This window comes from Heterodontus francisci, chromosome 16 (assembly GCF_036365525.1).
Source record: "Heterodontus francisci isolate sHetFra1 chromosome 16, sHetFra1.hap1, whole genome shotgun sequence".
NCBI lineage: Eukaryota > Metazoa > Chordata > Chondrichthyes > Heterodontiformes > Heterodontidae > Heterodontus > Heterodontus francisci.
In genome coordinates, this window is record NC_090386.1 from 75,349,425 (window position 1) to 75,374,526 (window position 25,102).

At 42.9% G+C, this 25,102-nt stretch overlaps 1 protein-coding gene across 9 annotated transcripts in view; it reads left to right on the forward strand.

Moving 5' to 3' along the window:
- Positions 1-4,868: 4,868 nt before the first annotated feature.
- The window catches only part of LOC137378208 (band 4.1-like protein 1), a 312,011-nt gene continuing 291,777 nt past the window's right edge, over positions 4,869-25,102 (forward strand). For 8 of the 9 annotated variants that reach the window (XM_068048394.1, XM_068048403.1, XM_068048402.1 and 5 more), the window contains exon 1: positions 4,977-5,174. The gene's annotated coding sequence lies outside the window, so the exon portion shown is untranslated. The other variant, XM_068048399.1, reaches the window with a different exon arrangement.

Sequence of the window (25,102 nt, forward strand, 5' to 3'; positions counted from 1 at the left end):
AGTGTTAAACACAGAGCTGTTTATAATTCCTATAAGCTGTGATTCAGTCAAATAATTATTTGGCTTTATTTAGAATGCAGCAATGGTATGTTGTAAGTTAAATTCCAATTCCTTGACTTTGTGCATATGCTTATGTTGCAATTCAGCTCTTAATAAGAAAGAACTAAACATTCTACTTAATTATACTTCTTACAAACATAACATTCTCTTCAATCATTTATTTTTACAACTTAATATGAATCTTCTGTTTTTCATGTCAGTTCTGTTTCTAGTTTAAAAATAACTTAGAAATTGTTGGAACAGCTAAGCTGAACACACATTTCCATCATCAGCGATGGCACCTTTAGCAGATTGCCTATACTGGCTAGCACAAGAAGGATAAAGCTCAGGCTGAAGACTATACAAATCAGGGAAGCATCTCAACCAGATGGCATAAAGTCAGATACTTTGGGGAGGGACTCAGCTGCTGCATCTTATTTTTAAAGCCTCGGAGGGTAAATTAGTAAGTGTTTAATGAAAAGCCGTATGAATGTTGTCGTGCCTGTCTGTGCCAGCCATTTTCACTGGAACAGCCTGTGATTCAGCTGTCTGAATTTCATTTAAATTAAAAGCTTCTTAGTTTTTAGAAAAAAAAGGTTAAAAAGTATTTGGTGTTTAGTTTCAGGCTATGAAATGCAGCTCAATTATTTTCTGGGATATATACTTTTGGAAACTGTGTGTTTATGTAACAAAGATATTTGAAATAGGCATACAGAAGGCCTATAATTTTACATTACTCTGTGACTGCATTTTTGAAGACTGAATTCTTGTGGACCCAAAGAAGAAAGAAGTGGAAATATAAAATAAAATGATTTACGGCTGATGGTAAATTCATTCTGATGCCCTCAACTACAGTTTAAATTCTCTTTCCTAACTGTCTTTTAGCTTTGAATGAAGGATCTGTTCATGACAAAGAGAAAAAGTTATGAATGTGATCAAAAACAAAATGAATATGGTACAGAAGCATGATGACTGTTCTGGAGTGGGGTTTGAACCCACAACCTTCCGGATGAGGTGAGAGTACAACTGACTCACCACTGGCACTATATATCTACACAAATATAAGTTCATTTAATTTTATGCACTACAAAAATCCTATCTAAGTACAATATAAAAATGCTGTCATGTTCACTTGATCTCTAGAGGTAAGGGAGAATGCTTGAGAAGAGTCCAAGTAGATTTGCATCCCTAGCTGGCTAAAGAGTCTTCAGCTGTTCTTGCAAGTTGAGCACCTCTAGGAGATCACAATTCCATTTTCAAATAAAATTACATTTAAATCTGTCACACATAACATGACACTCAATCTAAAAATGCCAGAGATGTTGAATAGGTTCTTCTCAAATCCAGGGCCATGTGTGATAGAATAGTCTCCTTGGAATTTTTCTAGCTCCTTTTACCATGTTAATTTTTTGCATTTTACAGTGCAGATATCAGTTGGTCTGTGAAATACTTCATTGATAGATTTGAAATTTTGAACATATACGGCCAGCAAGTTGGCACTACTGCTGTTGAGTAGCATAGGTATTAGAAAGTGCAGAACTCTTAGATTCTTCCCAATTCAAAAGGTCTGTCATAATGCCTGAAGAAGGATAATAGGGTTAAGCTGACATAAAGTGACATGAACTTGAGCAGTGGAAGGATTATATTTTCTACTGTTATAAAGATTGTAAAGCTAAAATTAGTGCTTCCATTCAGTAATCCTGATAGGAAAAATGTTTTGTTGAAATAACAGCATTACATTTGTATTTGCATACAAAGGCATTCTAATTTATTTTAAATACATAAGCAAAAGAAAGTAATTTGTACATTTATCTGTTAAAAAAATGAAACATGCTGAAAACATTTCCCATATTGTTCTGTAACATTTTTTATACTGGTAAATGGAGACCAAAATGCTGAAACCTAAATATGTGTGCTAATGGAGTGGAAACAATATTGTACTTCAAATGTTTGTCAACAAAATGGAAAATAGCTCCTTATAATTCTGTATTGACAACTAAAATGTAGGATATATTCAGTAGCCTTCATATCACTAAACCTCCACTAATAAAGTAAAGATCAGTCAAGTAGCTAAAATTTTGAACTAGCTTATGCTGTTTGCCAAGTCAAAAAAGGTTCCCTTTATATGTGTCTTGAATGTGAATGAGGCACATTCCTACAGCAGAAGCAGAACGTAATTTCTGCTTTGTTAACTGAGTTGAACTGTTGAAGGCCCATCACTGAACCAGCTAGAATGATGGACAATAGGGACCTACTTAATTCACCTGGACATTACCCCATAGTCTCTGAGGACTAATGGGCCTCAGAGCACTGGTGAGGCCAAGGCCAAGTTGTTGCTTTTATTCAACCTAATATATGCTGCTATATATGTTAGGCTCAGAGTGACCAGGGAACATTGACAGAGGAACATTTGAAAAAGACAGGTAACCCAGGGCTCCAGGGTAATGGGTTCCAGGGACTGGCTGAGCGTTGCTATCCCCTGAGGCACGGTGTGGCTTTCGAGGGGAGAGATCCACCATTGACATGCTGTTCTCCCTTCGCCAGCTACAGGAGAAATGCCGCGAACAACAGATGCCCCTCTACGTTGCTTTCATAGATCTCACCAAAGCCTTTGACCTCGTCAGCAGACGTGGTCTCTTCAGACTACTAGCAAGGATCGGATGTCCACCAAAGCGGCACTTGAGATGGCTTGGCCATGTGAGCCGCATGGAAGATGGCAGAATCCCCAAGGACACATTGTACAGCAAGCTTGTCACTGGTATCAAACCCACCGGCCGTCCATGTCTCCGCTTTAAAGACATCTGCGAACGCGACATGACGTCCTGTGACATTGACCACAAGTTGTGCGAGTCAGTTGCCAGTGATCGCCTGAGCTGGAGGACAGCCATGAAGGCGGGGCTAAAGAGTGGCAAGTCGAAGAGACTTAGCTGTTGGCAGGAAAAAAGACAGAAGCGCAAGGAGAGAGCCAACTGTGTAACAGACCCGACAACCAACTTTATCTGCAGCGCCTGTGGAAGAGTCTGTCACTCTAGAATTGGCCTTTATAGCCACTCCAGGCGCTGCTTCACAAACCACTGACCACTTCCAGGCGCTTACCCATTGTCTCTCGAGACAAGGAGGCCAAAGGAGAAGAAGAACTCTTCAGCCAGTTAGGCTCAGAGTGGCCAGGGATCATTGACAGAGGAACACTTGAAAAAGACAGATAACCCAGGTACATATGGGAGGCAACAGAGAACCAGAAGGTGGATCATAATTGTGGTTAAATTACCACAGAAAAGATCTTAACTAAGGGTACATTTATAATTAATTATGGATGTAATTACCTCCTGTCCAGACTCGAGGGAGCTCTCTGAATATACAATAACAAAATCCTTGATGGGGAATATATTGTCTCTCAACTTTAACCTGAGCAGGTCAATTGCAAATATTGTCATGAAACAACCCCAGATTAAATTCTGGCACTTAAGAAACTGCCATGAAAGTGGCTTGTTTACACTAGGAATTTTTAACTTGAAGACCATACCATAAATTTTCAATAACATTACTCCACTAATCATGTTATCTACTTGAAAGATTAGCAGATAAATTCTGTTCTGGAGACAACCAGAAAGTGCCCCTCACAAAGTTTTTCTCTTAAATTGAGAAACCTAGGTACACAGATAGGACCGACAGTGCAGGACCTCACCAACTAAAAGAGAAAACTGGGGTTTCTTGATTGGTTGACACCCATCCACCACCTTAAACATTGACTCCTGTCACCACTGACACACAGTGGCAGCAGTGTGTGCCCTCTACAAGATGCACTGCAGCAACGCACCAAGGTTCCTTCAACATTACCTTCCAAACCCACCATCTCTAATGCCTCAGACAGCAAGGGCTGCAGACATGGGAACACCACCACTTGCAAATTCTCCTCCAAGTCAAACACCATTCTGACCTGGAACTCCATCGCCGTATCTTCACTGTCGCTTGGGCCCAAAACCTAGAACTCCTTCCCTAATAGGTACTGCACCACATTGACTGCAGTGATTCAAGAAGGTGACTCACCATCACCTTCTCAAGGGCATTTAGGGATGGGCAATAAATTCTGCCCTTGCCAGTGGCACTCACATCCTATGAATGAACAGAAGACATTTAGGAAGCACTGATTAGGTGACACCAAGCTTGGGCTGAAGATTATAGGAGGAAGAAAAGACAATAGGAGTTAAGGATTTCCAGTTTTGAGGTCCTTCAAAATGACCAGTTGAAGTGGGAGACTACCTAATGAGTCTTAATCTCTATATAATAAAGCAAGGTGCTCTGTTTCTGGGTTCTTATTTCAGCACCAATGATCACTTTGTAAGAAGACTTTGCATTCGCTATGTATCAGAGTGTGACTTTATCTTCCCAATATCTAAGTAAGTGCAACAAAACTCAGGGATCTTTTCACCTTAGGTTATTTTTGGAACTGTAGCTATATTTTAATCAAACTGATACAAAAATTCACAGTTGATCATATTCATCAATAAATTGTCTCACATCAATTCCTCTTTAAAGTGGCCTCATCTCAAGCTATTCATTAGTTTTAACTGTACATAGTTTTGTTGATAATCAGTAACATGTGATTAGGACAATTTAAGATCATAAAGGATCCTATTCTCAGTGTTTATATTATGCATGAAAGACTCTTTGTGTCTGTAGTCTCTCCCTAAGCGTTCACACCATCTGCCTGATGAGTAATATATAATTTCCAAGCATCTCACATTTCTAGGAGTTCTTCAACGAGCTGACAAAACATTAACTTTGCAGCGGTCTATCACGTGGCGGAAGTCAATGGCAATTGCAGCATTTCTCTCTCTCCTGCAGTAAGGAATTTGTTGCATTGCTGAGAAAGAATTGTGGGATTAAAGCTGGAGGCGACGCGATCTCATTGGGCCGGGCTGGAGGCAGGCGAGTGATTTTAATACGTGTGGTGTGTGTGTGGCAGACGAATCGTGCAGTCTGCTTCAGCACTCGTATTAAGCTTTTCAGTCTCACCACCACCAGCACACGTTAGTGGAGCTGTCAACGCAGGGTTATTGGTGATTCCTTGATCACAACGTGTTCCTCATGAACATCGTCCGTGCTGCTAAGCTGCCAAGCTCCTGACGCCACAGGTACTGGGTGAAACTGCATGTTCTTCATCGTTGTGTCAATTACCTGGAAGAATCTCAGCCAGCGCTGTGAATAACCTCCCTTTAAAAACAATTCTGGGGATGGTTCTGTTTTCATTGCATTTAATATCTGAACTGCATCAAATCGCGTTATGGGCGTGTAATACTGACCGATAATGAGCTCGATTTATTTTTTAAGGGATGGAAAAGACGTGGGTCTCGCGTTGTTGCTTATTTGTCAATTACAAGGACTTCGGGTAACTTAGAGCACTATAAAGCAGAAAATGAATCGGCGTGGTCTCCAACAATCTTGGTCAGGTTTTGGGTAAAGCAAATGACTGCGATCTCCGCTGTTTGTTCAGTCGTCCACATTACCAGCAGAATGAAGGCATTCCCTCCGCTGAAAGCAGCCAGAAAGAGCCAAACAGTGTAGTCACGGGGTCTGGGTGATCAGAGGTGGGCTCGGGTTGTGTTCGTTGGAAAATGACTTGTTTTAGCACTTTCCTACTGTGGCTCGTTTCATTTGTGGGACTTTTGCCCCTCCTCCCCAACTCGATGCAGTATTACGATGGGTGTGACTGTTAACGTCGTTAAGATTCAGTGATACAGGCAGTAAGGACAGGCTCTTTGAAGTGCAGCCAGATCCCCAGGATGGGAAAACAAAGAAATCTCCACCTATCAAAGTATTCCTTTTCAGCTGTTCCCGCCCGGTAGATTGATTCAGAGACGAATGCTTATAGGAGCGAGCATCCTAAAATCACAATACCAAATGAACGACAGTTAATCCTATTGATGCATCATAATTTATGTTTTTCGCGTTAATTATTCCGAATGTCTTTTTTTTAAAAGCCTTAGTGAGCAGCAGGGAGCAGCGTCTGCTTTGCTCTGACGTGCTGTCTGCATAGTTACAGAGTTATAGGAAAATGGCAACTAAAGGACTTGTAGGGAGCGTGTAAAATATCGGGCTGTATAAACTGCCATATACCTTTTTAAATAATTTTATACCAACAACTAAAGAAAAACGGCATCTTCCCATACTGAGAATAAAGCCAGAATGGCAAAAGGCAAATATGACTGACATGGCTGTTTGCAAGGGTTGGCAGGTCAGTAGTAAAGTTAAAGACAGAATATAATTTGTTACTGATGCATCTATCAAAATGTAAAATAAGCCCTGGATGAGATTTAGACTTTCTTTAATAGGACACAGCTATGTAGTTTATGCCTCATGTCATGTGTTATGATTAGGAAAAAAATTGTATTTATGGGCCATATTTTATTTATAATGGATGATGAATACAAAGAACAGTACAGCACAGGAACAGGCCATTCGGCCCTCCAAGCCTGTGCCGATCCCGAATAGATATGAGGTTATTTTAACTGCAGTGATCTTTATGCATTTAAGTTTCGTGTTTTGATGTGATGCTCAGTTGGTAGTACTGCTGCCCTCCAGAGCCAGAAAGTTGTGTATACAAATTCCTCCCCAGGACCTGAGTGCATCATTTAGGCTGACACTTTAGTGCGACACTGAGAGAGTGCTGCATTGTTGGAGGCGCTGTTCAGATGAGGCCTGCTTGTTCAGTTGGAAGTGCAGGATCCATTGGCAATATTCGAAAAGAGCAGCTTGTTGCATCAGCCAAAGTTCCTCCTTTGGCCAACAGCATCAGGGTCGATTAACTATTCATTTTATTTGCTGTTTGTGGGATCTTGCAATGCATAAACTGTCAGCTGCCTTCTAAGGCCAGCAGTGACTGCACTTAATTTTTTTTAAAGAAGCAATTAGATGTGAAAAGTAATGGTCTGAGGGTGTGATTATGAGCTGTATAAATGCAAAAAGGCATAAAGATTTCCTCTTTAAGAAAAACTTGTGCGTTTAAATTTGACAGAATCACCTTTATTCCTTCTTGTCTTCCCAATAGTCCCCAGCACAGATCCTGCTTACTTAGAACGTGCTTCTGGGAATATCTTTATAGTTAATTACAGCAACATAGCAAATTGAGATTTTATTAAGTGAATCAAGACTTTTATTCATAGCTACTGCACATTGAAGAATTTTTCATTTAAATGTGTATATGCTGCACTTCTTTTGGTTTGCAATAATGGAGGTCATCTTTTTCACAGGGGTATGATTATCTTTGTCCATGCCCCAAAGTATATTATAAATGATTAAAAGTGAACATGTAATAGCACATATTTTAAAGTATACAAATCAATAACAGTGGATTAAATTTCCTGATTCTCTGCAATGTTCAGAATCATGAGGTCATTATTCTTGTAGCAGTTCCTACAGCCTTACTGGCACTGCCTGCCATTGTGTTTCTCTGCAAAAATGTGATGCAGTGAAGCTGACACAGTGATTATGGAAGGCACCTTCATGAATGCATAGCACTGTTTTTCATGCAAAATTTTTCTGCCTGCTGCCCAGAGTTTACAACCTTATGAAGCTGCAGAATTACAGCTTCAGTGTATTGGGTGGGTCAGAATAGTGATCAGTTTCATTGTGCAGAGAATGTCAGATTCGTACCCCTAAGTTCTCAGTGGAGTTTCCTCTTCTCTATTTTGTATTTTCCCATCACAGGCATTAACCCTTTGTTATGATGTAATTTATGGCAACATTTTGTACAAAAATGCACTGTTAAGTTATGGTTCAGCCTTATCAGAGTCAGATCATGCTTCTTCTTATGTTATCAGGATGTCCCAAAAGGCTGCACAATTAATTACTTATGAAGTGAAGTTATTGTTATGTAGGTAAATATGGCAGGCATTCTGCACACAGCCAGATCCTTTCAAACAGAACCTAAGTTGAATGAGTAGTTAATTTGGTTTTGGTGGTGTGACTGGGGTTTTTCTGTTTGTTTGTTCATGGGACGTGAACATCATTGGTAAGGCCAGAATTTGTTGCCCATCCCTAATTGCCCTTGAGAAGGTGGTGGTGATCTGCCTTCTTGAGCTACTACAGTGCTGTTAGGAAGGCAGTTCCAGAATTTTGATCCAGCGACAGTGAAGGAATGCCGATATAGTTCCAAAGTCAGGATGGTGTGTGGAGGGGAACTTGCAGGTGGTGCTATTCCCATGTGTCTGCTGCCCTTGTCCTTCTAGGTGGTAGAGGTCGCGGGTTTGGAAGGTGCTGTCAAAGGACCCTTGGTGCATTGCTGCAATGCATCTTGAAGATGGTACACACTGTTGCCACTGTGCGCTGGTGGTGGAGGGAGTGAATGTTTGAAGGTGGTGGATGGGGCGCTGATCATGCAGCTGCTTTGTCCTGGATGGTGTTGAGCCTCTTGAGTGTTGTTGGAGCTGCACTCATCCAGGCAAGTGGAAAATATTCCATCACACTCCTGACGTGCGCCTTATAGAAGGCGGACAGGCTTTGGTGAGTTACTCACCACAGAATTCCCAGCCTCTAACCTGCTCTCATAGCCACAGTATTTATATGCTGGTCCAGTTATGTTTCTGGTCATTGTTGACTCCCAATTGATGTTGGGCAATTCAGTGATGGTAATGCCATTGAAAATCAAAAGGAAATGGTTAGATTCTCTCTTGTTGAATATGATCATTGCCAGGCACTTGTGTGGTACTAATGTTGCTTGCCACACATCATCCCAAGCCTGAACATTGTTCAGGTCTTGTACAAGGGCACAGACTGCTTCAGTATCTGAGGAGCTGTGAATGGTACTGAACACTGTGCATTCATCAGCAAACATCCCCACTTCTGACCTTACAATGGAGGGCAGGTCATTGAGGAAGCAGCTGAAGATGTTTGGGCCTAGGACACTACCCTGAGGAACTCCTGCAGCGATGTCCTGAAGCTGAGATGATTGGCCTCTAACAACCACTACCATCTTTCTTTGTGCTAGGGGTGGCTCCAACCAGTGGAGAGTTCCCCCCCAATTCCCTTAATATCAATTTTGCTAAGGCTGCTTGATACCACACCCATTTAAATGCTGCCTTGATGTCAAGGGCAGTCACTCCCACCTCATCTCTTGAATTCAGTCCATTTTTGGACCAAGGCTGTCATGAGGTCTGGAGCAGAGTGGCCTGGTGGAACTCAAATTGAGTGTCGGTGAACAGGTTGTTGCTGAGTAAGTGCTGCTTGATAGCACTGTCAATGACGCCTTCCATCACTTTGCTGATGATTGGTGCAGTAATTGACCAGATTGAATTTGCCCTACTTTTTGTGGACAGGCAATTTTGCACATAGTCAGGTAGATGCCTGTGTTGTAGTTGTACTGGAACAATTTAGCTAGGGACGAGGCTACTTCTGGAGCACAAGTCTTCAGTACTATAGCCGGGATGTTGTTAGGGCCCATAGCCTTTGCTATATCCCATACCTTCAGCCATTTCTTGATATCTTGTGGAGTGAATTGAATTGGCTGAAGGCTGGCATCTGTGATGCTGGGGACTTCAGGAGGAGATAGAGATGGATCATCCACTCGGCACTTCTGGCTGAAGATGGCCACCAATGCTTCAGATGTTTGCAGGACTCTGAACGAACACCTATATCTTCAAATGCTTCTATGGGATCTTTGCTTCTACCTTTTAACTACCAAAACAGGCCCTCAATTTAAAATCTCAGTGCCTTACTGACCCTACAGCAGTCACCAGATACTTTTATGTTCTGTAGTTGTAATGATGGCAACAGTTTGGCCCAGATATAGTTGTCTTGTCACTGAGGTAGAAGTCAGTTCAAGTCCCAGTTCAGAACTTCAGGACATGAAATTAGGCTGACACTCTACTGCAGCACTGATATAGTGCTCCACTGTCAAAAGTGCAGTCCTTCATGACTAGTAGTTGAAGAATATCTCATTCCCCTGGTGCTCTGGCCAATTTTCAACCCTCCAGTAATGCATTCAATTGCTGGTTGTGAGAAATCTAGCTGCTTGCAAATTGGCTGCCTTATTAACTTACATAACTTCAAATCAAAGTAATTCACTGTATATGAAGCACCTGACATTTTTGAGCAACGTGATCTGGAAACGCAAATCTTTCTTTTCAAGTTGTTTGCAACTATACAGAGCTCTGTTTTGAGCTGTACATCTCAGCACATGTTGGGAACATCTTTTTTCTGTACTCGTTAGAACAGCCAGCGCATTGGAAGCATATTTAGCTTTTAGGCATCCCTGTTGTAATTCCTACTCTCTTCTCCAAATGAACTTCATCCTTCAGGTAGGCAGGTTGTATGTGGTCGGGCTTCTTCTCGCCTTCACCCCTTGCAAGTCTGTGATTGGCTGATAGTGTTCGACATGTTTGCCTTCCATAAGGTTAACTTGCACAGCCATGGTACTTGTTTGGGTGATTCTAATATTTTTGAGGGCAAATGATCTATCTATTTAAATTGGCATGCGATATTGTTGAAGCACCCAAAAGAAATTATAGGAAGACAACAATGTTTTTAATGAACTTGATTAAGTTTAAATTATCTGAAGGTGTCATAATCGTAAAGTGTAGGTTTTGCTTTCAGACAGTGGAGCAAAGTGCTAACCACAGTATAACCTGAAATAGCTAGCTCATTGTGGTGTGTATGTTATTTGTTCATTTTTGTAAAGCATATGCTTCTAGCTAAAATAAACGAGCTTGTGAGTACGTGCTTAACTTCTTAACTGCTTTTCAGTGACTGAAGTAGCATTATGACCTTTGCAAGCAACATTTTTGCAATTCATTTCACCAGAGGCATTCCAATTGTCCTCACACCCTGCCTCCTGTAAGGTCTCCATCCCATTCTCCCAATTTCTCCATTTCCGATGCATCTGTTCTGATGATGCAACCTTCCACAACAGCGCTTCTGATCTGTCTTCCTTTTATGCTCAACCCGCTTTGCAGAATACCTTCGCTCAGTCAGAAAGCATGACCCTGAGCTTCTCGTTGCTTGCCATTTCAACATACTCCCCTGTTCCCATGCCCACATTTCTGTCCTTGGCCTGCTGCAGTGTTCCAGTGAACATCAGTGCAAGCTCGAGGATCTTTGAAATAGGCACTCTACAGCCTTGCGGACTCAACTTTTGAGTTCAGAAATTCCTGGCTTTTTTAATATTTTTCTATTAAAAATTTTTTTTTTAACCATGTGCCTGTTTTTTCATGTGGACAGAGCTTCTCATTACATTAACACACACTCTGGACTAATGCTTTGTCTTTCACAAGCGTTAACCATTCTTTGCCTTTGTCCCAGGACAGCTTTGTTGTTTAACCTCTCCTGCCCTCTGCCCTAGCACACACCTTCCCTTTTGTTCTCTTCCGCACCAAAGTCCCCTCCTTCACTTGCTTAAAACCTATTCTTTTCTAACCTTTGCCAGTTCTGATGAAAGATCACAGACCTGAAATGTTAACTCTGCTTCTCTCTCCACAGATGCTGCCTGACCTGCTGAGTATTTCCAGCACTTTGTTATTCTTTCAGATTTCCAGCATCTGCAATATTTTGGTTTTATTATCATTCCAATTGTCTGACAGTTTTACAAAGTTACAATTTTTATATATATGTTGTATATGGGACCACGTCAGAAACTTTGTTCCATATTCCACCAAAAATATAGGCCAAGAAATTCAGTGGCATAGTGCCTGCTTTTTGGGCACCAAATGGCCTCCAAAGTCTCCAGTATAGTAGACCATGCTCGCTTACTACAAGCTGGAAATGTGCTGCTGGTCATATCAGTAAAGGCCAAAAAATTGGCATGCATGCCCAAACTTGAAACAGACATTAGGTCCTTTGCATATGCAAGTAAGGGCCTAATGCCCCTTTGCAAGAATGATTTGCCCTGAGGCAGCCAACACCAGCAGCTCTCAGGTCAAATATAGTCTTCATTTTTCTAACACGCATCCCTTCGAGGGTTCACTTGTTAGGCTGCAATCAACAGGGTAACATTTTAAAATGTACTGACCTGAATGGAGAGCTGGGTAGAGGAGTGCTCCTCCTGACACCATAATTCAAAAAACGTGAGCTTCAATTTTTTTTCTCTCTCCAGCGGCCACTCCCTTCCAACCTGTTTGCTCACTCTCTGGACTCGACCCAAAAGTGGGCGAATTCAAATTTCCAGGCTCTGTTGTCAACTGCAGCCTCCATGTGGGAGTATCGAGGTGCACAGGAGTACCCGCACTAACCACATTCTGAAATATTTAGTCTCGTCCTCAAATTGATTTTGATGAATTAGAAAAGATAGGATGTTATTTTACATTGCTCTTAGTTACGTACATAATCTTCCCTGTAACTAGCACTTTTTACAGTTTTTGGTTAGTAAGATATAATATAGCTGAATTTTTAAAAGTTTTCTGAGATGTGCTTTCATGTTATGAATTTTTGTAACCTGTATTGGACTTGTAGGCTTTGCTGGAATCAGTTAGAACCTTGATTAATGAATTATTCATTTAATGAGATTTAATTACCTTTGTTCTAATTCGAGACCCAGTGTTTAAATTTCTGAGCTGCCTTAATATAATTGAAATTGTTTTGCAGGCAGTACACATACAATAAGTCATTTCTTCTATTGTGGAAAGCTGATGGTCAAACGACGTGCTAGACATGATTCTATTGGATTCTATAGAGCCTATCCTGTTCGATGTCACCCCTTTATTATCGGATAAACTGGTTTAGGAGCAGGGAGACTGCTATGTGAAAGACTGGGGATCTATCTCTAAGGATTAGATTGAGGTTGGCAAGCCCGCTGAGTGAGCAGGAGAGCTTCTTGTTATGGTTTAGGCTTTCTCCCACCACTTCTCCCTTGTCCCCAGGGAAGACTAATCATTTCCATATGCAGTGCGAGTTTCCTATGAAGCAAACGTACACAACTGAATGAGGTGTCTGCCTTGGGACCAGCCATTACCCCAAAGATTATGTGGGATGCCCAAATCATTTTCCCATCTTCAAAAGGTGTTAAATGCAATAGTGTCAGACCATTATTATCGAGTTAAAACTTGTAGTTCGATATATTTACAAGTAATCTAGTCTGCTGAGAAGCAATGAAACATAACAAAGAATCAATGGTACAATACTTGATAAAATAACGAAATAATCAGTCCACAGCAGTTAAAACACTCTTTCTAACTATTTCCTCTACAGTCCAGCCTTTACATTATTTCCTATACTTCATAATGTGATCGTCACTTGTGGCAGATGCAATTCCTGTGTCAACCCACAAAGTCCAGTTGATCCAAATGGCACTAAAAGTATTAAGAGAAATCTCCAATAATTCAGACCCAAAAGTCTAGTTTAAAAACATCCAGCAAAAAACTCCAGATGCTGGAAATAGGAAATGAAAGCAGAAAATGGTGCAAACACTCAGCAGGCCAGGCAGAAGCTGTGGAAAGAGGAAGGTAGGGTTAATGTTTCAGGTATGTAATCCTTTGTTAGACCAGGGTTAGAGTGAACTATTATCGGGGGTGAGAGACGGAAATTGCACCTTCCCTGGAGGTGGGGGGAGAACACCTACTTTTCTGGTTCCACGGGAAAGTGTTCCTTAAAAAAACAAAATTTGAAGTATTTACCTTCGGTTGGCGGCTATGGAGCTACTGAAGAATCCTGAACAGGGCAGGTCATCTTGCCATCAAATTTTTTTTGTAGTGCACAGGCCCATTACATTTTTTAGCCCGACCGTGCATATGCGTTAACTTAAAGGGACCAATAAGCTATTGCCACAATATAAATCTGTGTCTCCGCATCAGGTGATGAAGGAAGGAAATGAGTTGAAATGTAGCCTGTTATTTGATAAACCATCAAGCAGGGGCAGGCCCAATGTGCGTTTCTGTCATTGGTGACAAATTTCTAAAAGGGGGCCTTCAACAGGTATTGGACCCCTAATTTACATATTCAAGGTGCCTAACCACAGCTTTAGGTGTCCGACTGAGCCAACTAAAAGTTGAACCCCACAAATTTGGCAGTGGAACCAACGCCTGACCAGTTTGATTGCAGGCCGTTCCAATGCTAAACTGGTATGCTTGTGCCCATTTATTGGATCCAAAATTGGTGCAACACATACCAATTTCTACCCCAGGCTATTTAGCAATTGGCAGTAAAACATATTTCGCACTAAATTTCCAACAAGCAAACACAATATAGTGACAAAATTGCCTTTAACTGTTTTGTTATAGGGATTGATGGTATTGGGCTGCAGTATAAGTTTCAGCCAGGCTGCATCCCTTTTACACTGCCTGCTTGGAACTGTTATTCATCTATTTAGGGCCCCGTGCGCATTTTATAAACCAAAATAGGTACCACACTGCTATCAAACATGAGTTATGTGAGACTGCTGCAGTGCCCATTCGGGTCTTGACTCTGGATTTGTACCGAAACTTTAATGTTGCTGCAAAGCAGTAATCACTGTATAAACACACTTCGATGTTTGGAAAGATAACTCAAATGTTAAATTCAACGACCTTTTCACCAGGATTTTGTAAAATTATTAACAACATTGTTTTTATAAATTGAGAATCTGTTTACAATTTATAAAAACAAACATTGTAGAATACGGTTGCTTTCATTGGTATATTGCTGCTTAGTTTAAGTGGATGGCTAAGAAATGAGCACAGGATACCAAGGGTACCTCACATTTATTTTCGCAAGGTGACCAAACAAGTTGTGGTAAATTGCTGTAGACCTGAACAAATTCACTTCAGGAAAGTCTACACACCACCTGTCAACAGCATTGATCCTTGAAAGGTTTCATTTGACTCCTCAAAAAGTTTGGTGGGACTCCTGAGAATTTGTAGTTAGATCCTGCAGTAACTTTAGGCATTTAGCTGTTGACTTAAAAATTAACATCTGTCACAAGCTGTTGCCACAATGGATTGTTTGCACAGTTTCTAAATCTGTGTCTCCAAATCAGGTGATGAAGGAAGGAAGTGAATTAAATGTAGCCTCTTATTAGATAAACCATCAAACAGACAATGTACCTTGAAGCCGACTGCATTAATTGAGCTGTAGCTGTTAATACATTAAAAAATGATTTTTGACTTTTTCTGTAGAACAGAGAAATGTGGGTCATTTCAAATGCAGTTTTAAAGAGGAAGTGCACCATTTCTTCCTTAGACATGAAAAGAACAGCTCTAGAACTTAGCATCTTATTCACTTTTATCTATGTATAAGATTAATTTCCTGAGGCATTGCTCGCAGAGTAAGTCATAAGATATGCTGTTCTATAATCATAGGGATATATATGACATATTACTGGTTGATCTCCTTGAGTCGAGGGGATGGTAGCATAGTGGTTATGTTGCAGGCTAGTAATCCAGAGGCCTGGAGTAATATTCCAGTGAATGTGAGTTCAAATCCCAACATGGCAATGTGAACATTTGAATTCTGTTTAAATCACTCTGGAATAAAGATAGCAGTAAAAGTGACCATGCAGCTGTTGGATTGTAATAAACCAATTAATGTCCATTCGGGTAGGAAACCTGCCATTCTTACCCAGTCTAGCATATATGTGATTCCAGTACCACACTATTATGGTTGACTCTTAACTGCCCTCTCAGTTGTATCAAACTGCTACAAAGAATAATGAATAAAATTGGTTGGCCCACTTGACTGTGACCTCGGCATTGAATTAGAACACCACAAAGGCACACTCAGCTCGGGTGACCACACAAAGTCCTCCTCAATAACATTAGCAGACTGGTACTAAATTTGGGAGATCTGTTCCACTTTCAGATTTTCACTGAATCATACCTTGCAAATAATGTCCCAGACTCTGCATCAGCATCCTTAGGTATGTCCTGTCCCGTTGGCAGTACAGACTCATCGAAGATGTGGACACAGTACTATAAAGTCAGGTTCATGTGAAATCTCATGGCTTTAGGTCAGACACTGGCAAGGAAACCTGCTGAATGCCACCTATTGCCTTACCTACCCGATCCCAGTAGTAGTACACCATTGTAAAAGGGACAATAGTGGGAGCTGATGCAATGTTTTACCACCTGCACCCCCTTTTTCCCCCCCCCCCACCCCGCTCCCAGCTCACTCCCCTTGCACCATCTTCCCCTCGCAGCCCCCCTCCACCCCGTCCCACTGCACTTCTCCTCCTCACACCCCCCCCCTCTGCACCCCCTTCCCCCCCCTTCCCTCCACCTCCTCCCACCGGCATCCACCGACACCTGAGCAGGGGCCCCAACAACCCCACTGCCTTGTGGGCGTCTCGGGAGAGACCAAGTCTAAGAGAGTAAACCCTAACAGAAAATCCGGAGCGGAAACGCGAAGGCGGTCATGTGTCACCTTTGGCATGTTTCCGGCAGATCCTGCAGCCATACTGGTGCCAAACGTCGTGCTCTGCACTCCTTTGGACCCCACAAGGAAGGCCGAGAGGGGGGTTTTGACGCTTGGGCAACTCTCCACCTCCATACATCTGCCCAGGCATGCGCCATGGAGAAGTCACTCCATAGTCGCCTCATAGCGACCAAATCAACACGGAAGGCAGCAGTTACGGGTTATAAGTCCAGCTCAATTGGCGTAGAGATTGGGCGCCACGGATTGCCTTTGTCGGTGGGAGAGGTCATCGCATCTCACTGGACAGCTACCACCCGCCTCAAACCGGGCAGTAAGGTTCTGTCCCGCCACAGTCCACCTGCTTCAATGGGTGCTTGGAGCTCAGGGTCAATGCCTGACAAGTGGACTGTAACACCGCACCAAACAGCACGACCAAAAAAGGAAAGAGGGTACCAGCACTTCGTTTTGCAAGCTGGAACGTCAGAACTATGTGTCCTGGCCTGTCAGAAGACTTTACACAAATCAGCGATTCTCGGAAGACTGCCATCATCAACAACGAGCTCAGTAGACTCAATGTGGACATTGCAGCACTTCAGGAGACACGCCTCCTGAGCGGATCTCTAAGAGAGCAAGACTACACCTTCTTCTGGCAGGGTAGGGATCCTGAAGAACCAAAACAGCACGGAGTGAGCTTCGCCATCAGAAACTCTTTGCTCAGCATGATAGAGCCACCCTCAAATGGCTCGGAACGCATACTGTCCATCCGACTGTTCACCGCCTCTGGTCTAGTACACCTACTCAGCATCTATGCTTCAACACTCTGCTCCCCACCTGAAGTTAAAGACCAGTTCCATGAGGAACTCCATAATATCATTCGTAGCATTCCCAATACCGAACATCTGTTCCTGCTGGGGGACTTTAATGCCAGGGTTGGGGCCGACCATGACTCATGGCCTTCCTGCCTTGGCGCTATTGGAAGGATGATTGAGAATGGACAGAGACTGCTTGAGTTGTGTACCTATCATAACCTCTGCATCACCAACTCATTCTTTCACACTAAACCCTGTCACCAGGTTTCTTGGAGGCACCCAAGATCACGTCGTTGGCACCAGCTGGACCTCATCGTCACAAGGCAAGCCTCTTTAAACAGTGTTCAAATCACACGCAGCATCCACAGTGCGGACTGTGACACCGACCACTCCCTGGTGTGCAGCAAGGTTAGCCTCAAACCAAAGAAGCTGCATCACTCCAAGCAGAAGGGCCGCCTGCTCTTCAACACTAGCAGAATTTCTCATCCACAGCTGTTGCGCAAGTTTCTAAATTCACTTGAAAAAGCCCTCCAAAACACTCCCACAGAGGTTGCAGGGACCAAGTGGGCCCACATCAGAGAGGCCATCTATGACTCAGCAATGACCACCTATGGCAATTGTGTGAAGCGGAATGCAGACTGGTTTCAATCTCATATTGAAGAGCTGGAACCTGTCACAGCCGCTAAGCGCATTGCACTGCTGAACTACAAGAAAGCCCCCAGCGACTTAACATCCATAGCACTTAAAGCTGCCAGAAGCGCTGCACAAAGAACAGCCAGGCACTGTGCAAATGACTACTGGCAACACCTATGCTGCCATATTCAGCTGGCCTCTGACACAGGAAATATCAGAGGGATGTATGATGGCATTAAGAGAGCTTTTGGGCCAACCGTCAAGAAGATTGCCCCCCTCAAATCTAAATCAGGGGACACCATCACTGACCAACGCAAGCAAATGGACCGCTGGGTGGAACACTACCTAGAACTGTACTCCAGGGAAAATGTTGTCACTGAGACCGCTCTCAATGCAGCCCTGTCTCTACCAGTCATGGATGAGCTGGACGTACAGCCAACAAAATTGGAACTCAGTGATGCCATTGATTCTCTAGCCAGCGGAAAAGCCCCTGGGAAGGACGGCATTACCCCTGAAATCATCAAGCGTGCCAAGCCTGCTATACTTTCAGCTCTGCACGAACTGCTTTGCCTGTACTGGGATGAGGGAGCAGTACCAGAGGACATGCGCGATGCCAATATCATCACCCTCTATAAGAACAAGGGTGACCGAGGTGACTGCAACAACTACCGTGGAATCTCCCTGCTCAGCACAGTGGGGAAAGTCTTCGCTCGTGTCGTTTTAAACAGGCTCCAGAAGCTGACTGAGCGTGTCTGTCCTGAGGCACAGTGTGGCTTTCGAGCAGAGAGATTCACCATTGACATGCTGTTCTCCCTTCGCCAGCTACAGGAGAAATGCCGTGAACAACAGATGCCCCTCTATGTTGCTTTCATAGATCTCACCAAAGCCTTTGACCTCGTCAGCAGAAGTGGTCTCTTCAGACTACTAGAAAAGATCAGATGTCCACCAAAGCTACTAAGTATCATCACCTCATTCCATGACAGTATGAAAGGCACAATTCAACATAGCGGCACCTCATCAGACCCCTTTCCAATCCTGAGTGGCGTGAAACAGGGCTGCGTTCTCGCACCTACACTGTTTGGGATCATCTTCTCCCTGCTGCTCTCACATGCGCTCAAGTCTTCAGAAGAATGAATTTTCCTCCACACAAGATCAGATGGCAAGTTGTTCAACCTTGCCTGTCTAAAAGCGAAGACCAAACTATGGAAAGTCCTCATCAGGGAACTCCTCTTTGCTGACGATGCTGCATTAACTTCTCACACTGAAGAGTGTCTGCAGAGACTCATCGACAGGTTTGCGGCTGCCTGCAATGAATTTGGCCTAACCATCAGCCTCAAGAAAACGAACATCGTGGGACAGGACGTCAGAAATGCCCCATCTATCAATATCGGCGACCACACAGTGGAAGTGGTTCAAGAGTTCACCTACCTGGGCTCAACTATCACCAGTAACCTGTCTCTAGATGCAGAAATCAACAAGCGCATGGGAAAGGCTTCCACTGCTATGTCCAGACTGGCCAAGAGAGTGTGGGAAAATGGCGCACTGACACAGAACACAAAAGTCCGAGTGTATCAAGCCTGTGTCCTCAGTACCTTGCTCTACGGCAGCGAGGCCTGGACAACGTACGTCAGCCAAGAGCGACGTCTCAATTCATTCCATTTTCGCTGCCTCCGGAAAATCCTTGGCATCAGGTGGCAGGACCGTATCTCCAACACAGAAGTCCTCGAGGCGGCCAACATCCCCAGCATATACACCCTACTAAGCCAGCGGCGCTTGAGATGGCTTGACCATGTGAGCCGCATGGAAGATGGCAGGATCCCCAAGGACACATTGCACAGCGAGCTCGTCACTGGTACCAGACCCACTGGCCGTCCATGACTCCGCTTTAAAGACGTCTGCAAACGCGACATGAAGTCCTGTGACATTGATCACAAGTTGTGGGAGACAGTTGCCAGCGATCGCCAGAGCAGGCGGGCAACCATAAAGGCGGGGCTAAAGCGTGGCGAGTCAAAGAGACATGGCAGTTGGCAGGAAAAAAGTCAGAAGCGCAAGGAGAGAGCCGGGGCGGCACAGTGGCGCAGTGGTTAGCACCGCAGCCTCACAGCTCCAGGGACCCGGGTTCGATTCCGGGTACTGCCTGTGTGGAGTTTGCAAGTTCTCCCTGTGTCTGCGTGGGTTTTCTCCGGGTGCTCTGGTTTCCTCCCACAAGCCAAAAGACTTGCAGGTTGATAGGTAAATTGGCCATTATAAATTGTCACTAGTATAGGTAGGTGGTAGGGAAATATAGGGACAGGTGGGAATGTTTGGTAGGAATATGGGATTAGTGTAGGATTAGTATAAATGGGTGGTTGATGTTCGGCACAGACTCGGTGGGCCGAAGGGCCTGTTTCAGTGCTGTATCTCTAATCTAATCTAATCCAACTGTGTAACAGCCCCGACAACCAATTTTATCTGCAGCACCTGTGGAAGAGTCTGTCACTCTAGAATTGGCCTTTATAGCCACTCCAGGCGCTGCTGCACAAACCACTGTCCACCTCCAGGCGCTTACCCATTGTCTCTCGAGACAAGGAGGCCAAAGAAGAAGAAGAACTGATGACTTATTACTTCTTCAGGTTGATCATGACTTGTAGGAAACACTGTGGGGAGAAAGGGTACAGAATATACTTGAGATGTTTTCCTATTTTAAAGGTGCAATATTAATGCAAATTGTTATTTTGCTGAATTGAAGAAAGCATTTATTAAATACATTTTGCATAAGCCTGTAAGACAAATATAGCTTTACTTATCTTTGTCCCTTTTTAATCCCTTGTTAAATAGTTCAGTAAATTGCAATGGTTCACTACTTGAGTATGGTGAGAAGGTACATGTGATGGAGAGGTTTAAAGATTACAACTGACAATAAGTTGACAACTAACCAGGATTTCTTTTGAAACAAGGCATGATTTTCAGTTTGTTTGTCTGTGAAAGCCAAATAGCTCAAAAGCCTTCACAGATCTGTATAGTGATAGTAAGCACCCTGGAGAATTGGCTTCTTCTATATAGAAAGTAGGTTTTGGGCTGTTAAAAAATCAAGTTACAATTTTAATCCTGATTTTTGTGTGTCGTCATTTTAAATTGTACACAAAGTGAAGCATTTAGCAGGTGGCTGACGCCTGTACTGGAGAGAGCATTGACATCGCAGGAGGGGGAAATGGGTGTGTCCACCACAGTTAATTTTTGCTGATTGTCGTACACAGAGCAGATGCAAGCTTTGGAAGATGTGTGAATGTGCTGCCAAAGTATGAAATAGATGTTCAGTTAATTGTAGCTGCAATAAACTAACAAAGCAATCAACCTAAAATTGTGCTGCTATCGTCATTTTAATTGATGTTTGCGATTTGCTTAATAATAATAAATGTTTCAGCATATTTTTTCTCTGTCTGCATTGACCATGTTTGTTTTAAAGTGAGGAATCAAAATATAACTTAAGAATCTGAAGCTGTTTGTATTGAGGGACACAATATTCTGGTGAACAATATATTTTAAACTGTTGTGATGACCTCAATTCACTGGTTTGCATTTTGCTGATTGTTTTGGAAGAAAGCATGCTCACTAAAATGAATGGTAAAATCAAGCCATATTGGCAAAGGTTTGACTAGTAGGCCACTCTGATATAGGTTGCAGCTCAAAAACATTGAAATTAGATGTTAATATTTGACTTATGTCTTTGTTAGATAGTCACACAATGGCTGAGCTATTGATGGTTATAGAATTTGACTTGCAAAGTTGGATCTCCAAAATCTACATTTGAAGTAGACAAAATTACACCCCACCTCCCCTCCTTTCCCTTCCCCCAAAGGAGATTTAAATTGGAACAAAGTGGTGTGTGAAGAATAGCAAATGTGCTCCAAATATCCATTACCATTATAGACATTTAACATCGGAGCAGAGTTTCCAGGCCTCATACTTTGAGAATCCCAGAACTGCTTAAATCACTAGTTCATGGCCCTAAGGTGCTACAAATAATAAACCTGGATATGACTGTAGCCATAAGTATCAAACAGCAGCCAGAAGAGAAGCAACAAAAAATTCAAAAAAATGTGAAAACCTACCTACATTGCAAAGAAACTGCTCCAGATATTAAAAACTTGAAATAACTACTCAAACTGGCTAAAGGCACCATGCTGATGCATATTAAAATTTCAGTGATATTGAAACCTGATATTTTTTTTCAAAACAACATTAGTATTCATGTAGAGCAGTGTACTGGTTGATTGATGACACCAGGGTGAGTTGCACATTGGGGAAAGTTGGGCCCTTTATTTTCTAAGTAAGCAGTATTTAACTAGAAGTTGAATCTGAACAGTTTTTGATGTCTGTCAACGTTAGAGACCAGACGTTTCTCATACTCCCGTGACCTATTAATTCTGCTTCCCCCATGAATCTGAAAGTCAATAATTATTTTTCTTTGAACCTGTGGCCCTTTTGAAAGCCAGTAACAAGGGAGGGAGCACATAGTCCTAATGAAGAACTAGAACGTGGTCGCATAAGTGAACGTAGTGCTAACAATGCAGGGATCTGGGGAAGGAGCAGGGAGTGGGACTAATTGGATAAGAGTTAGCACTGCAATAATAATCAGAATGGACTCTTTCTGTGCTATAATATTCTATGATTGTATAGGCAGCTGCTTCAATCTTGCTCAAAGCTTCTTTTGCCTCAGCATTAGCACCTGTGACTTCAGCTATCTAGGCCCTAAGCTCTGGAATTCCCTCCCTAAACCTTTCTGCCTCTTTACCCCTCTCTCTCTCCTCCTTTTAAGATACTCCTTAAAACCTATCTCTTTGACCAAGCTTATCTTCATCAGTCCCAATGGGCAGAATTTTACGTTGGGCGGGAGGCTCCGCCTGCTAGCCAGAAAGTCGTGGGCCAGTCCGCCTCCACCAGGCCTGGGAGCCACGCTGTAATTTTACCTGGCCCATGCCTTTAATTAGCCTCGGGCGAGACTTCTGCCCCTCTGAGGCAGGACATTCCGCCTTCAAGAATTGCCGGCAATCAACAGACTGGCAGCTCTCAGTCCCAGCAGCGCCACGGGGAGCAGTGTCCACTGCTGGGACTGCAGCCAGGAAAAGGAGCAAGAGGAACGTCGGCCCCAGAAAAAAGGTAAGTTTGTGGGGGCCTTGTCGGTGGGGGGTTGGCCAGGTCCCGGCGAGGCAAGAGGGGTCAGTTTTGGGGGTGGTGGTGGGGTGGAGTGGCTGGGTACTGTAGTCCAGTGGTTGTGCCAAGGGGGGGGGGTACCTGCATGGGGCACAGGGTGCCTGATCAGGTGGTCCCCACCCCAGCCTGCAAGGAGACACCTGGTTTTACTGGGTGGCCTTCGGGAGGGCCTGAGCCACCTGACTGCCACAGCGGGAGGAGGTCCTTAAGTGGCAGTTAATTGCCCACTTTAGGGCCTTAATTGGTCTGGGGCGGGCTGTTTCCCGCTGCAAGTGCGTTGAGTTGATTTCCTACACTAAAGGTGCTATATAAGTGCAATGACTCCAGTACAATGACCCCTAGCTGTATTACACTGCACAAAACTTGCTGTATTTTATGACTTACAATTTGAATATGTTCAAGTCAGTTGTCCATCTTTATTATTTGTCATTCAATGAATGCTAACCGCTCTCTTATCTGTGATATACAAAGATAGTTGGGTTATTCTTTCCCATTTCTCATCTAACCTCCCCTGCTGCAGGGGTTGACCATGTTACTGGAGTATGACTATCAGTATGTCCAAGTGTGCGTCTTTGACTATGAATGCCGTCCAGTGGCATCAAGGTCGATCCTGTTCACGTATGTGCACTGCTAACCAAGGATTGCTGGATAGTAATCATGGGAGGCAACTCTGGCCAATTTTTTCTTTCCCTAATCTACTCATTTGGTAAACTCACTTTGCCATGGGGAAATAAGTGTTTTGTTTTGCTAATATATCACAGGATGATAGTCAAAAGTACACGTTTTTTTAAGTCCGATGACATTCTGTATTTCATTTTATGATTTTTCAAGCTGTAATACTTCATATCCTTTTGTAAAACTAAAATACTACTTTGAAAAATATATTTTAGGTGGTATTGGCACATTGGGCATTTTCATAATCTTGAATAAAAACAAGAAATGCTGGAATCACTCAGCAGGTCTGGCAGCATCCGTGGGAAGAGAAGCAGAGTTAACGTTTCGGGTCAGTGACCCTTCATCGGAAGGGTTCCGATGTCCTGTTCCGATGAAGGGTCACTGACCCGAAACGTTAACTCTGCTTCTCTTTCCACAGATGCTGCCAGACCTGCTGAGTGATTCCAGCATTTCTTGTTTTTATTTCAGATTTCCAGCATCCGCAGTATTTTGCTTTTATTTCATAATCTTGAATATGTTTGGATACTAATTTCATAGCTAGAAATTATTGTACTTTTCGCCTAACACATTAAGTTCTTTGCTTACCTAGGGCACTGAGATGATGTGCAAAATGAAAGTCATATTCTTTGGGTCAAGTTTTTACAATCTATGTGTGTTTAGTAAGGTTACAATCCCCCTGTTTTTCTTCAAGTATATATGGAATATAGCGTAGGTAGAATGTTTCCTGGTATTCAGTAATGGCCCTTCATATCAGTGTATTTTATGAGAAATCATTGACAATTTTTCTGAGTTATTGGACATAGATGTTGAACCCAATGAAAAGTAAAGGACTGCCTGATCAATATATCTGGTGCATTCCATTTTCCAAGTATTTTTCTGTCATCTCTTATTTCCTCCTGCTGTTGCTTGCCATTTTCTTGTGCTCACTGGGGTAGATGTTACATGGCTTCACTCACAGCATGAAGCCTCGAACAGTAGATTGCACAATTGGGTGAGGAGGTTAGCATGTTCAATTTGCAGAGATATCAATTTTCTGGTGATTAGTTTTGTTTCATATCATTAGTTTGTATTAGCCACGGAGGTTTTTTTTGTTCTATAACTTTAAAAGGAAGCAAGCAAAGCAAAAGCTATTTCATCAGATAGCTTTTTGCTTACACTAACCCTCTAATTCCTCAGGCGAATGATATATTTTCAGCTCATACTAACCTAAAACCACAACTGCTACACTGGATCTTTTCTTGACCGACCGACCGCACCCTTCCCCCCCCCCCCCCCCCACCCCACCGCACCGCAGATTTTGTGCAAATTTAAGCATTTGGAGGCTATGATTAATTTGGAGACTTTATGCAAGCAGTAAAAATAAGATCTGTTGTCAAATGTTTTGAATGTTGCAGGGCTCCAATTTAAGGCAAAGGACAGGACAGTCAGATCAGAAGAGGACT